The sequence below is a fragment of the Dendropsophus ebraccatus genome, chromosome 8, assembly GCF_027789765.1.
Source record: "Dendropsophus ebraccatus isolate aDenEbr1 chromosome 8, aDenEbr1.pat, whole genome shotgun sequence".
Classification (NCBI taxonomy): Eukaryota; Metazoa; Chordata; class Amphibia; order Anura; family Hylidae; genus Dendropsophus; species Dendropsophus ebraccatus.
The window spans coordinates 63,586,710-63,601,843 of NC_091461.1; the positions used below are offsets into that span (position 1 = coordinate 63,586,710).

Here is a 15,134-nt window from a genome sequence, read left to right on the forward strand (position 1 = left end):
CTCTGGTTAGAGCCTGTTTGTGCTGTCCTCTGAAGGGAGTAGTACACACCGTTGTAGGAAATCTTCAATTTCTTAGCAATTCCTCGCATGGAATAGCCTTCATTTCTAAGAACAAGAATAGACTGTCGAGTTTCAGATGAAAGTTCTATTTTTCTGGCCATTTTGAGCGTTTAATTGACCCCACAAATGTGATGCTCCAGAAACACAATCTGCTCAAAGGAAGGTCAGTTTTGTAGCTTCTGTAACGAGCTAGACTGTTTTCAGATGTGTGAACATGACTGCAAAAGGGTTTTCTAATCATTTATTAGTCTTCTGAGCCAATGAGCAAACACATTGAACCATTAGAACATTGGAGTGATAGTTGCTGGAAATGGGCCTCTATACACCTATGTAGATATTGCACCAAAAACCAGACATTTGCAGCTAGAATAGTCATTTACCACATTAGCAATGTATAGAGTGTATTTGTTTAAAGTTAGGACTAGTTTAAAGTTATCTTCATTGAAAAGTACAGTGCTTTTCCTTCAAAAATAAGGGCATTTCAATGTGACCCCAAATTTTTGAATGGTAGTTTATATACTACTTGTGAGGCACACAGGTGGTCTATATATAACTGGGGGAGCACACAGGGGTCTGTATACTACTGGGGCAGCACACAAGGGGTCTATATAATACTGGTGGGGCACACAGGGGGTCTATATACTACTGGGGGAACAACACAGGGGGTGTATATACTACTGGAGGAGCACACAGGGGTCTATATCCAAGTGGGGGAGCACACAAGAGGTCTATATCCAAGTGGGGGAACACACAGGGGGGCTAAATACCCCTGAGGGAGCACACAGGGGGCCTATATACTAGTGGGGGCAGCACACGGGGGTCTATATACAACTGGGGCAGCACACAGGAGGTCTATATACTTCTGGGGGAGCACACGGGGGAGCTATATATAACTGGTGGAACACACAGGGGTCTATATACTACTGGGGGAAGCAAACAATGGGGTATATACTACTGGGGGCAGGACACAAGGGGTATATACTATTGGGGGCAGCACACAAGGAGTATATATTACTGGCGGTAGCGCATAAGGGGTATATACTACTGGGGGCAACACACAGCGGTCTATTGTTTTGGAACACGTGTCGAGGGGGGGGGGCCCAGACATAACTTCGCTTGGGGCCCCAGAAATGCCAAGACCGCCCCTGTATACATATATATGTAGTGGTATCTTTCCATATCCCCCCACTTACTCCAGTGATGCTGCACTCCTCTCCTCCATGGTGTATGCTGGATCCTCCAGGGCTGAGGCTCCTCCCCCTGCTCGGATCCCCATACCCCTTAGCTCTGCAGGATCCTGTTTACACCACTGAGGAGAGGAGGATTGCAGCGTCCCTGCAGTCAGCACCTCACCTCAGAGGAACTTGAGAGGATCCGTGCTGCTGCAAGCCTCCTCTCATCTCCTCATCACTGTGAGCGGCTCCTGCAGGGTGGAGGCCCCTCCCCCAGGCCAGGTCACGACCCCATACTCACTGATGCTTTCCTTTCCTGCTGCACAGCGTTGTGACCTGGTCTGGGGGAGGGGCCTCCACCCTGCAGGAGCCGCTCACAGTGATGAGAAGATGAGAGGAGGATTGCAGCAGCGCGATCCTCAGTTATAGCGCCGCCTGCACGGAGGAGGCGGGAGGAGAGGACGCTGGGACTTGCTGTCATCTGACTAGGTAAGAGATCCAGTCAGATGACAGCAAGTGCCATCAGTTACGTGCGTGGGCTGGGGGCCCACAGGAGGAAGTGGCGAGGGGGGCCGCATGGCGACCGTTGCCACCCCCTATGGCTACGCCACTGGTTGGGACTATTATACCATAATTTTTTTTTCTGCTCTTACCACCCATTCTGGCAATTTCTATAATAAGTACTATGAACTACAACTTGGGTCTGGAATAAAACTGTAGGGAGTGGGGGGGCATGGGAGTAACATACATACTCTGAAGCCCTACTTGGACAATGGTTTTAAAGAGCACATTGAAGACAGAGGGATACAGCTATAGAACAGAGGGAACTAAGAAAATAAATATATCGTTTTATGGCCATAGTTTCCGGAAAAATTGTCATGTGTTCATGTAACTCTCTGCTCTTTCTGAGCAAATTAGTCATGTGGGTGGTCCTACTCAGTGATTGACAGCTCTATGTGTATAGGTGTGCCTAATCACCCAGTAGGACTGCCCACATGTTGACTTATGGTCCTTTTATCGTGATTATCGTTCAAATCTTTGCGATAACAATGACATTTGAGCGATAATCGGCTTATGTAAGGCTGGGTTCACACTACGTTTTTGCAATCCATTTTTTTCATCCGTGAAAAAACGGATTGCAAAAATATAGTGTGAACCCAGTCTAAGGGTCCATTTACACGGAAAGATTATCTGCCAAAGATTTGCTAATGATCAAGCAACAAGCAAGGAATCGTTCATCTTGGTCTTTCAACATGTTCTCGAATTATCGTTGGTCATTCACTGATAAATCGTAGATCGCTTCATCTAAACAGTCTTTCACAGATTCATCCTAGTGTGTGAAATGGCCGTAAGCGATCTTAAAACTCGCAATAACGATTTTTCTAATGATGTATCTTTCCGTCTAAACACTGATTGGCATAAAAAACAAACCGTTACTTTGAAATCGCTAAACGATCAATTGGGCGAATTATCTTTCTGTGTAAGGGTACGTTCACACTTACCGAATCTGCAGCTGATTTTCTGCTTCGGATCCGCAGCAGATCCGCAGCAGATTTCATTTAAATAACTGAACACAGCATCAAATCTGCTGCGGATCTTGTAGGTGTGAACGTACCCTAAAAGGACCATTAGGGTTCTATTAGATAAAGCGACTTTTAACGATAAACTTTCACAAACGACATTGTCCTGAGTAATCGGGCCCTTAGCTCAGAGCAGGGATTTACATGAATATAGTTACCTATAAAACTATCTATGAGCTCCTCCTGTGCTATATCCTGCTGCCTGCAGACTAGACTGCATCTTCACTGTGGCAGGTTCCATCCAAGTAAAGGTAGGAAGCAATGCCAGTAATATTCACTGAAAAGGTAGAACTTCGCTTTCATATTTTTTAGTTCTTTACAGAATTCAAGGATTTGTATATTTTACAGCTTGCAGGAACGGTGACGTGCTGCATGCCTGTGTCCTGGAAGTCCTGTGTGTGCGCTCATTCCCAGGCATGCCCCTCAGCTGTGTATGACTGATGCTCGCCTAGCCTTTGTTCAGCCAGGACTCCAGCCTTCTGGATGGGACAGTCTATTCTGCAGTTGTGAGCATGCTCAGATGGGAGCTGTACATTATCTTAGAGCTGTCTTTTCAGCACCACGCGATTCTCAGCCAGCCAAGTTGTTTCTCCTGGAGGCTGTATGCGGCAGCAGGCAGGCAGTGTGGCCCATGGGTCCCTGGCAGTGCAGGTGAGTAGGGCTGCTCCTGTCTTGTATGGGGATGATTTACTGCATAGGGAATGTGCTGGAATAGACGTCTCAGGGTGGGTCTGCTGCCTCTTCTTAGGGCTCGCCTGCAGCCAGCTAGAGGACACCTTGAGAGAGATGCTACATTGCAGGCAGTGCTCAGCCTCGCCAGCCTCGTGTATACATATTATTATCACAGACATCCCTGCTAGTGAATGCAGCCTCTTTGAGAACAGATTTACACACCCTGCTATTACTCCGGTTACCATAACAACAGATTTCTCAATCCATTATTAAGAACATGCTCTGGTATAGCTTTCATCCAAGGATATTTTATTATAGGCACAGAAAGTTACTGTAAGTTGTGGCTCCTATGTAAAGGATTGTCCATCCTAACCCTCTTTCTGCCAAGACATCATCCTGCTGCTGCTGCTAAACTGTAGTCATTAACAAGGCCAGAGCTTACAGGAGGGGCCATCATCTTACCTGACCCTGTAAGCAGCACCCCAGGGCTTCTAACCACTTCACGCTGCAGAGGACATAGGAGGCGTGAAATCACTATATTAACCCTCTCAGTGTAGCCTTATGTACTTCATAGCAGTAACTGGGTTTAGATCCATCGTTTACATTTTGCAAATATGTTGTCATCAAATCTAATGCTTATATTACCATTTTATATACACTATGTTTTAGTGTAGTGTGCTCTGGAATGTATGTAAGTTTTATCTATCGATATATAGCAGAAACCATGTAATATTACTGTGAAAAGAAGAGAAGTTTAGATCGCACCTGGTATGGGTGTATTAGATACAATGAATCCTCTAATGCATGACAAAACTTATAGAAACATCAAGATTAAGAGATAGAAACTACAATATATTTTGTCACCTGGAAGGAACAGTTGTTTACAAAGTACTATAACAGTCATTAGAAAATGCTAAAGGCATATGTCATAGAGTTCACCCACTATGTCTCTCATTGTAGGATTTACTCACAAATTCAGCTAGAATCTATAAGAAAAAAAGGATGTCAGGGTCTATTGCATGTTGTATTGTGGAGGTTTTGCTGCTGATGGAGTTATACAGCAGGGCACATAAATGGACATTGCCATGTGTATAAGCCTTAAATTGAATCTTTAAGTTGTCCTGCCAAGTTATGAACAACTATTTTCAAATTTTTCTTAAAGGGGTATTCCCCATTTATATTCACAGGACAAGGGTCCAACCTTTAGGGCCCACAACTGTCTTGAGATTAAGAACCGCCTGCTTGTAGCTGCTGTATGCTATCAGGAAGCAGAAAATACACTTGAGCTGGCTGCTTTATGCAATTTATGTGTTACGTGTTAAGTAAACAGTGTAGCACTATGAGTGTGTAAATGAAGCCTGAGAGATCCTGTGAGTCAGTAGTGTCACTTTCCTGCCATAGATAATGCACTTCTTCTGTATGAGTGGTTTGGTGATGTCTCATAGGCTTTCCGATGTGAAATGTACTTGGTAGAGATGAGTTATCTTCTGAATGAGTACTATGACAATAAACACACGCTTTGCTGTCATAATTTGTAGAGCGTTTGTAAAGAGCAGTTAAAGATTTTTATTATATTTTTGTAACTATGGATAAAAATGACTTTGAAATATTGTCGGTACTACACAAACCAATGTAGACCTAAAAGTTTGTAATATTCCTATTAATAGGACAGATATTTACTTTTATATTGTTTATTTGCTGTTGCAAATATTTTATGCCTTTCTATATATACATTCATACAGATGCTTTACATGTGCATACAGTATTTGTTAGACTAAAATAAAAGTAGCTTGTTTAAGGCCATGTCCACACAATTTTCTACAGACATTATTTGATATTTAAAATAATGGCCGTGGTTTAGCATGTTTCAACGGCCGTCATTGCAATAACAGCCGTTGGAACAGTATTCCAGTTCAAAGTCAAAGATGGCCCTTTTGGGTGTGTCCTTAATTAAAAGGTCCATTTATTTTAATACAAAGGACGGTGAAAAAAAGGTCTTTGTGTAAACAACTTAAAATAATGGCTGCTGTTCGCCCAATAATGCCCACAAATCAATGTGACAAACATTAATTTGCAGCGGCCATTAGTTTAAACATTGTGTGCACCAACAACTTTTGTTTCCATAGATTTTAATGGAAATCATTGAAGAATGAAAACAATGGCCATTATTTTAAATTCAAATGACAACCATTATTTTATTTCATAGTGGACATGGCCTAAAGGTGATGGTTTTAGTTTCATGCAAAGCTCACAAATTATTTCAGGTGTTACATTATATGGATAGATTATTGTTTTACATTGCACATGGAACACTACTAGACTGATGTCTATACCTTTAAATGGTTTATTCAAAGTATACTGTGAGGCCCACATACCTCCTTATTGGACTCTATGTTTTCCACCTTAGGTAGCTAGTAGAGATGAGCGAACCGGGTTCGGGTTCGAGTCCATCTGAACCCGAACGTTCGGCATTTGATTAGCGGGGGCTGCTGAACTTGGATAAGGCCCTAAGGCTATGTGGAAAACATGGATACAGCCAATGACTATATCCATGTTTTCCACATAGCCTTAGCGCTTTATTCAAGTTCAGCAGCCCCCGCTAATCAAATTCCGGAAGTTCGGGTTCGGATGGACTCGAGCATGCTCGAGGTTTGCTCATCTCTAGTAGCTAGTGATACAATGCACCCTGCTATTTACATCATGTAAAAAGAATATGATTCATCAGACCAGGCCACCATCCTCAGCTGCTCCATGGTTCAATTCTGATGCTCATGTGATCATTGTAGGTTCTTTCTGAAGTGGATGGGGTCCCTATTGGCATTCTGACCTGTCTTTTTAGCTATTCAGCCCAATACACAATAAACTGGAATGCTTGTTATAATCTGTTATTTTGCTGTCATAGCCGGCATTAGCTTTTTACCACAGTTTGCGCCACAGTAGCTTTTTGAAAAAGACCACATAATAGAGGCATGGAATAGTGGTTGTAAAAATGGATGGAGAGAAGACAGTAAATAAAAGGAAGATAGGAGGCAAAAGAGGGGAGTTAAGGGGGGGATAATAATATATTTGTGTGTGTGGGGGGGAGAACCTGTTATCAGTGGGGTGGATGTCTAAATGTAACCAGCCTTAGCTAGAGCAGGGGAGGATACAGTAGCTTTTCCGAGGTTCAGGAGAAAGGGAATGATATGCAGGTGAATCACAGAAGATGAGCCAGGGTTTCCAAATGTGATGAAATTTCTCAGAAGTACCTGACAGATCAGCTGAAAGCTACTTCATGTGACACAAATGCATCATCTCCTGTTGCCACTCTGCCAAGGTTGGGACATAGGTAGAACGCCAGTGACGAGGTATGACTTGTTTAGCTGCTGTTAGAACCGTTGTTTTTTTTTATCTGTTAAGAGACAAGGGTGATTTTAGGAATGTTAGGGACCGGTTTGCCACTGACTGAAGAATATGTGAAGAAGACCATAATCCAGAACAGTTTCAGAGCTTGACATTCATACCTGATCTGTGGCATGGTGCCCGATAATAATATAATAAACATCAGAGACTGATGGGAATGTGTGATGTAAGCGTGTTGTTTCTGTACCATCTGAGAAGAATTTAGAATTTTTTCTCCTAGGTAGGGTTTGCGAGGAAAGAGTAGCTTGGAAAGAGAACTGTGTCCCCCCTCATCTGCCAAAGGAGTGTAATTGTGTGTATTCCAACCATGGGTAATGTCTAGGGCTTTAACCTGGAGGTCACAGAAAGGAAGAGAGTGGGGAACCTTGAAACAGGTGGTGTATCTCATGTGTATACCTGGCGGCAATGATAAATTAGAGAGGATTGGTGCCATTGGGTTAATTTGGTGAGATAAGGTTTCCTTATGTATTAGAGAATACAGTGGTGTGGTGCAGGCCTGCTCTAGGGAAACCCATTGTTTGGAGGTGGCGTGAAAGTGCCAGTCCACCAGTCTTAATACACTCTCCCATCATCATTAACACATCCATCTTGAGAGCATTCATTCTCCCAAACCAGGATAAGCTCCTCTTATCATAGGACATCAAGTGCCTAAAGGCCTTATTACACTAAGCGATTATCGGCCATTACGTGCGATAATCGCTTAATGTAATAGAAGGCAACAATCAGCTGACATGCACGATATCGGCTAATCGTTGTCTTTTAATGTCCTTTAACAGCGGTCTGATGCTGTAGCTCTGTGTAATAGGAACGGCGGCAGCAGACTGCCGCCATCCCCTATGGGCTTTAGATCGTCTGGGCAGCCAACTCCTGCCCGCGCATTTAACCGCTCGTTGTCGGCACGTAAATTAGCGGCAGTGAGCGGGGAATGAGGAGCAAGCAAGAGCTATCCAGTAATGTCTGGTAATTTAGAACATAATGCTTGGACAGGTCAGAGGGGATGGATACCCCTAAGGGTACTATTACACCAACAGATCTGACGAAAGATTATCTGCCAAAGATTTGAAGCCAAACCCAGGAGTGGATTTGAAAAGAGGAGAAATCCAGTCTTTCCTTCATGACCTGTTCTCTGTTTATAATCTGTTCCTGGGTTTGGCTTCAAATCTTTGCCAGATAATCTGTCGTCAGATCTGTTGGTGTAATAGTACCCTCAGTATTTGATAAATTGTGACTGTCATTTGAATGAAAGATGTTCCAGATCTTCAAGTAAATATGTAATCAAAAGGAAATATCACAAAAATGTAAATTTTACATAGTATATTAAAAAATAAATAAAAAACGGACAACAGGAAATAGTCTAGTATAGATACTAGGTTTCAAGCAAGAACAAACATACACAAAAATATGTCACACAATCAATTTTGGTGGATACCATTGAGGTATTGATGTAGTGTATTCTGACACCAAACTTGCCAATAGTACATGAATTACACTTCACTCCGGGAATGGTGTGACTCTACAATCAATTCCCACCTTACACAACTCTTTCCTGATGCATTTCCCCCATAAAAATGGATGAGTTCATCAGAGGACATTAACAGAGATAAACTGGTGCAGCAAAATATAGAACACAATACTAATCAAATACTGCAGTCAGTAAGTCAATATCAGAAAATATGGCACCGGGCAAAGTTATAACAGCTATAGGTATAATCAGTACGATACACTCATGGCGGAGACACTTAGTATCCCATCATTATGATTGCAATAGAGAAAATGCCTTGATTAGTATTGTGCTATCTGTTTTGCTGCTAAATCTAATTATTCTGAATAATTGTAGAATGGAAAAAATATTAAACTTTCCATTTTACCATTTCCATTGTTTAGTATTTTACCAGTTTCTAGAGCGCTGTTCTCTGTCTGTGATTGAACTCCTACCCGCCTAATAAGTCCGATGGCTGATAGATTACTATATTGTATATGATTGGATACTTCCTTTTTACCTACAGAACTTACAAATACGAGTATATTTACAATACTACTGTGTAATATTGTTTGTCTCAATTTAAAATGAGGCATGTTATTATTTGAGTTTTCTCATTAAGGATCTAGTTTACTGCAGTAAATAATAAAAACAATCAATATATTAATAATTAAGAACTCCTGGTGGTAGGCAGCAGCTCAGCTACCACTCACTGATTGTGTGAATCTCTAAATGCTGGTTTATTTATTGAGGTTAGTAAGGTCATGCTCTGATCTGCTAGATTTCACAACAATGATTAGAAAGAAATTGCAGCAGAATGCTAGATGAGGATGGGATTTTCAAATGTCGCAAGTCATGTGCATCTCCTGCTTCTTGTTGTATAAGATCTCCTTGTCATGTAAACTTGTTGTCGCTAAGATGTCTGGATTTTCTAATATAGAAATAAAAAAATCACTTTTCCAAGTAGTAATCTTATTTAGGGGGCTAATTTCACATCAAGTGCATGGACTCCAACAAGGAAATCAAGAACTAAAAACTATTTTTTTTTATGGGATTAGTCAAATTTCTCATATAGGTACTTTCCCATATGCTGCTAGATGTGTGTTAGGTACTGACCATACTGTTTATACCTTTGCAATTGCCTCTCACTCTCACATCTAACACAGCCTATAAAAGAACAACCACAGAAGTGGAAATTTACCATGTTAGGCTATGTTCACACAACGTATCTTTTCGTAAAAGTTCGGCCGTTGTTTCAATCGGCAACAACGGCCATACTTTTTATAAAAAAATAAGTTGCCTTGTACTTTATGGAATCCTGGGCGGAGTGTATACACATAGTATACGCTCCGGCCGGGATCTCTCGCGGCATCATAGAAAACTGACATGTCAGTTTTCTGCGGCCGCTCTTTATTGAATAGCGGCCGCAGAAACCCCTGTCAGTGCACACTATGGAGCGGGCCGCTCCGGCTTCTCGCTCCTTAGTGTGCTGTGGGAAGTCTTGATGCGCGCATGCACGGATGCGTCCGCATCAGAACTCTGCGGCTGCAAAGATCATCCAGCCGGTACTGCACCGGCCGGGATGATCTTTTCAGAGGCCGGCCGGGTCACGGTCATGGAACGGCTGGTCTCTTACAATGTGTGAACATAGCCTTAGGCTGCATTCACACAGCCGCCCGCCTCTGTCATTACAGCAGAGTGAACATTCAAACAGTTTTCCCGCTCCCGGGATGCTAGTAAAACATCATGCAGTGCGGAGAAACACTTCAGTACAGGGATTCCCTGTCCATGCTTCACAGTGAACACAGGACGTGTGAATGCAGCCTAAGTAAAAATCTGCATTTTCGTTAACAATGATAATAACCAGCTGCATAGAGAGAGAGAGAGAGATATATAGGGAAAAAAGCGCACACCTAAACTGGCTTCATCCAGAGTGTGATCTAGTCAGTCCAACAGAAGTAGCAAGTTTATTAGGTTCTGTTTTGAGTCTCATCACAGATTCCATTAAAATTAGCATGCTATGTTATTGTGTCTAGTAAAATGTCGGTAACCATCATAAAAACCAAATGTACCCAAAAGTCAGAGCAGTCTATTGGTGTTCAACATGCAGTGGATCCAAAGCTGCTATTTCCTGTAATCGGAGAAGAACAAAGAAATTCTATGACTTAAAGCGACTCTGTACCCATATTCTGTCCCCCCCAAACTGCTTGTACCTTCAGTATTCCTAATGATAAAGAGGGCAGGGAGGAGGGACGGAGAGGTTGTGCCAGCCTAATGCACAGACACTCTAGGCCACGCCAGTTTGACATAGGGCTGCAAGTTTAAAAGTTGTTTTTTAGGACAATAACTGCGTCACCTGCCGAACTGACCCCATGACAGATCTCAAAATTAAAAGCAGCTATCTGACGGTACAAGTGGTTTGGGGTGGGCAGATTGTGGGTACCTTTAACTTGTACTCATCTGTTGAATGTTGTCGTTAACTATTATTTTTGTTAGTGGTTTGATTGACCATCTACTGTAAGATGGTAACGAACTAGAAATTTTATTGATACTCAATCAAAATGTTTTAAGTGTGAGTATATTATATGATAACACATTACTCTTCTATACACTCACCGGCCACTTTATTAGGTACACCATGCTAGTAACGGGTTGGACCCCCTTTTGCCTTCAGAACTGCCTCAATTCTTCGTGGCATAGATTCAACAAGGTGCTGGAAGCATTTCTCAGAGATTTTGGTCCATATTGACATGATGGCATCACACAGTTGCCGCAGATTTGTCGGCTGCACATCCATGATGCGAATCTCCCGTTCCACCACATCCCAAAGATGCTCTATTGGATTGAGATCTGGTGACTGTGGAGGCCATTTGAGTACAGTGAACTCATTGTCATGTTCAAGCAGAAATCGAGACTCATCAGACCAGGCAACGTTTTTCCAATCTTCTACTGTCCAATTTCGAGGAGCTTGTGCAAATTGTAGCCTCAGTTTCCTGTTCTTAGCTGAAAGGAGTGGCACCCGGTGTGGTCTTCTGCTGCTGTAGCCCATCTGCCTCAAAGTTGGACGTACTGTGCGTTCAGAGATGCTCTTCTGCCTACCTTGGTTGTAACGGTTGGCTATTTGAGTCACTTTTGCCTTTCTATCAGCTCGAACCAGTCTGCCCATTCTCCTCTGACCTCTGGCATCAACAAGGCATTTCCGCCCACAGAACTGCCGCTCACTGGATGTTTTTTCTTTTTCGGACCATTCTCTGTAAACCCTAGAGATGGTTGTGCCTGAAAATCCCAGTAGATCAGCAGTTTCTGAAATACTCAGACCAGCCCTTCTGGCACCAACAACCATGCCAGGTTCAAAGGCACTCAAATCACCTTTCTTCCCCATACTGATGCTCGGTTTGAACTGCAGGAGATTGTCTTGACCATGTCTACATGCCTAAATGCACTGAGTTGCCGCCATGTGATTGGCTGATTAGAAATTAAGTGGTAACATGCAGTTGGACATGTGTACCTAATAAAGTGGCCGGTGAGTGTATATGCCAATACATAAGCGTTACATAATGTGTTACATATGGATCAAAATGTGATGATTCTTTGTTATATCTTTGTAAAAATGGAAAAAAATTTCAATAAAATATATTGAATCAGATTGTGGGTACAGAGTCACGTTAATACATAATCTTGCTGCAAGAAAAAGGAACTATAAGTGCTGCTAGTGTATATTAGTAGACATATGTGCACTGTCCACACTATGAGAGTAAATAAATGGCATCTAAACAAAAGGAAGTAAATTCATCTTAGTATATTACTATTATCTGAACCCCTTTTCTTAAAGGGCATTTCCTTAGAGAGACAGATACTAGAACATGTTCCTATATAAATAGTACATTAATTTGGGGGGCTGCCATCTTGCTTGAGCTGTTTTTAACAGCATTTGATGTGCTTTTTGGCAAGCTTCATGGATATAGAAACAATGAACACCTCCAGACCAATTCTTTGAATGGGACACACTTGTAAGCATGCTCTGTAACTTCTGTAACCTTTGCACGGGTCCTTTCACTGAGGGTGAAAAGATTCAAACACTTTCCCTGCTCCTGGCATCATATTGATAGATGATGCCGGGTGGGGAAACCACAGGGCTTTCCCTTCCGTAGGTTCCGTGTTTCATGGAACGTGGGAATAAGCCCAGTTTCATTTTAAGCCTAGTGGCCAAAATTAAAACTGCAAGATTTCACATTATTTTAGAACACAGTAAAATGAAAAATGATAAAAAATAAAATCTATTTTAACATAAAAACTTGATTTTCTTGATGACATATTCCCTGTTTTCGTTGTGGTTTTGCATCATTTGCATTTCTTTAATTCTATTTATCCAATACCTATACGTAAGTATAAAATCACAGCTTCAATGCATGGCTATGGAGAAAGAATGTTCCTAAAAGCTTTCTCTAAGTTGTTAGTTCTAGTTACCATTCGTTCCACTGATTTCCCAATAGTATTATATGTTTCAGTATTTTATAGTGCAAAAATAAAGATGGAATTTGGCCCTTTATACACCATTATAGCTCTCAGCTTTTATAATTTAATAAGTTTGACCCCTGATATGTTCTTATAAGCCTGTGCCTCACTGATGGAATGGGTGAGTGGGACACGGCCAGTGGGTTGTAAGAAAATGGCTAGAACACTGTGTAATACGTTCCCGATCCCCCAGTCTTGTTCCACCAGCTCTCTATGCTCTCTGACATGCCTTCCGATGGTTGCTAAGCAACCTAAATAGTACCACTCTGCATGGGCTCCAATGCACTAGACAGACTTATATTTCTCACAGCAAATCTGTCAGGTTTGGAGTCATTTAGGAAGAGGAAATATGTGCTCTGAATCAAAATGATAAAGTGCATTGAATGCGGACTTTTCCATGAGATCATTGCATTATAAACACAGGGGAAGAGCTAAGCCTCCTTGTCACAGCCTAGCTGACTTCAGTGGATTGCATGTTCCTGTGTATGTTTATTTTTAGCATGACGCATTCATTTGTGAATTGCATATCGCTCGTGTGTATTACAGTAATTGACCAAAATGAAGATAAATTATTCCAAGCAATTCACATGGGGGACAACTAACGTAAGCATGCATACTCAATGAGATGGACGTAATACTGTCTGTAAAATATATTGAACCGTGTACCTGAAAGCCGTATTGCAGCAAATATACAGCTACAATATCATGTGGCTGACACTATGTGCAACAGTGTTTTAAACATGACTGGCGTTTCATTCACCCAATCCATTATGCCAAGAGGTGCAAGCCTTTTCATAAATTTGACGCATATTCATTGTGCATGCAACACTCTACATCTAGCTTCATGTATTTGTGCCTTTAAGCAAACTGATGGGTTTCAGGGGCTGTTAGATGCCAGCGGTACCACCTGGTTATACTTAAATCAGCAAGTAGCATCTGTCAGGTCAGCTACTGTTAGTTTAATTGTATTGGGTGAGATAAAAGAAGAGGGTATATTTCTATGTCCATAGGGTATGCAGTAAAAATCTCTATGTGCAAGTATGTATATAGGTGTGTATACTTAGAGACATAGCTGTATGTTTACAGTGGGGCAGCTAGGATTTTTTAGGTCTAGAGGCATTTATGATCATGATGTAGTTATGTTACAAGCCTATGATTATGACCTAATAGCCCCATCCATTATTATAAGGTTGTCTGCTGCCTTGGATTTGCCCCCCGCAATAATATATAAGTGTCAGTTTACCCTCAGCATCTAATGGGTTTTTTTTTTTTGCCTTAGTTAATCTATAACAGTGACTGTCAGACTTCTCCCATGACAGCTAAATTGCCCAAGTGCTTATAACAACTACTATGTTCCTATTATAGAGCAGGCCCATGTAACTCTATAACTGACCATCATCAGGGCATAGTATGCAGCAGTGTCCAGGTTGGGGTCTGCTATTATTTAGGGGTTCAAAATATATTCAGCTACATTGGTTTAAATAAAGGCAACTCTCATTTATGCTGGGAAGAAAGAATATGCAAGTAGCTCTTACCCAACATTGACTGGGGATATATGCCAAGCCAAACAATCTCTCTCAAAGGAAAGACTGCCCATCTGCAGGCAGCTCTTTGGGGCTGTTGCCTTCAGGGCTGTGGAGTCGGACTCAAGAGTCAGAGCTAGTTTTGGCTGCAGTCGAAGTTGGAAAAAATGTATCGACTCTGACTCCAGCTATAAAAAAAAATCTTTTAAAAATTTTATAATCGAGTTTTCATATGGATTTTATAAATGTTCCTGATTAATATAGTTTATGTTCTATCACTCTAAGCCCTTTATTTACAACAACCAGAAAAACCACATACATTAAGTTTCCTTCATATATCAGTGATCTGGTCTCTGTTTGGCAGTTTGTTTCTGAGCTGGAAGAGTCTATTGTGTGGGGGGAGATCTGTGCTGGTCTCTTCCTGGATGCTGGATGATTGTATATGAGCAGCAGTGTAATATGAAGATATCCTGTGTAATGTAGAGGAGGAGAAGGCATAAGTAATGTAGCAGTAACCTCTGTCCACTGTGTGGCATTTTTTCTTCAGTGTGCCATGGCTGCAGCAGTCTGTGTGTGTGTATGCTGTGGCTACAACAGGCTGTATTTGTGCGCTGTTGATGCATAATATGTTGGGATCATAATAAAGAAGTCCTATTTAACTGTCCCTGTACCCCCCGCATTGCAATGTGCTCCAAAACCTGTGATGTCATGGCCCCACTCAGAAATGCCT

At 41.8% G+C, this 15,134-nt stretch overlaps 1 protein-coding gene across 5 annotated transcripts in view; it reads left to right on the forward strand.

Moving 5' to 3' along the window:
* The window catches only part of PSD (pleckstrin and Sec7 domain containing), a 269,935-nt gene that overhangs the window by 15,900 nt on the left and 238,901 nt on the right, over window positions 1-15,134 (forward strand). The window contains exon 1 of one of the 5 annotated variants that reach the window (XM_069980571.1): window positions 13,401-13,484. The exons of the other annotated variants lie outside the window; for them this stretch is intronic. The gene's annotated coding sequence lies outside the window, so the exon portion shown is untranslated. Of the gene's footprint in view, window positions 1-13,400; window positions 13,485-15,134 lie in introns of those variants that run through there. 5 annotated transcript variants of the gene reach the window in all.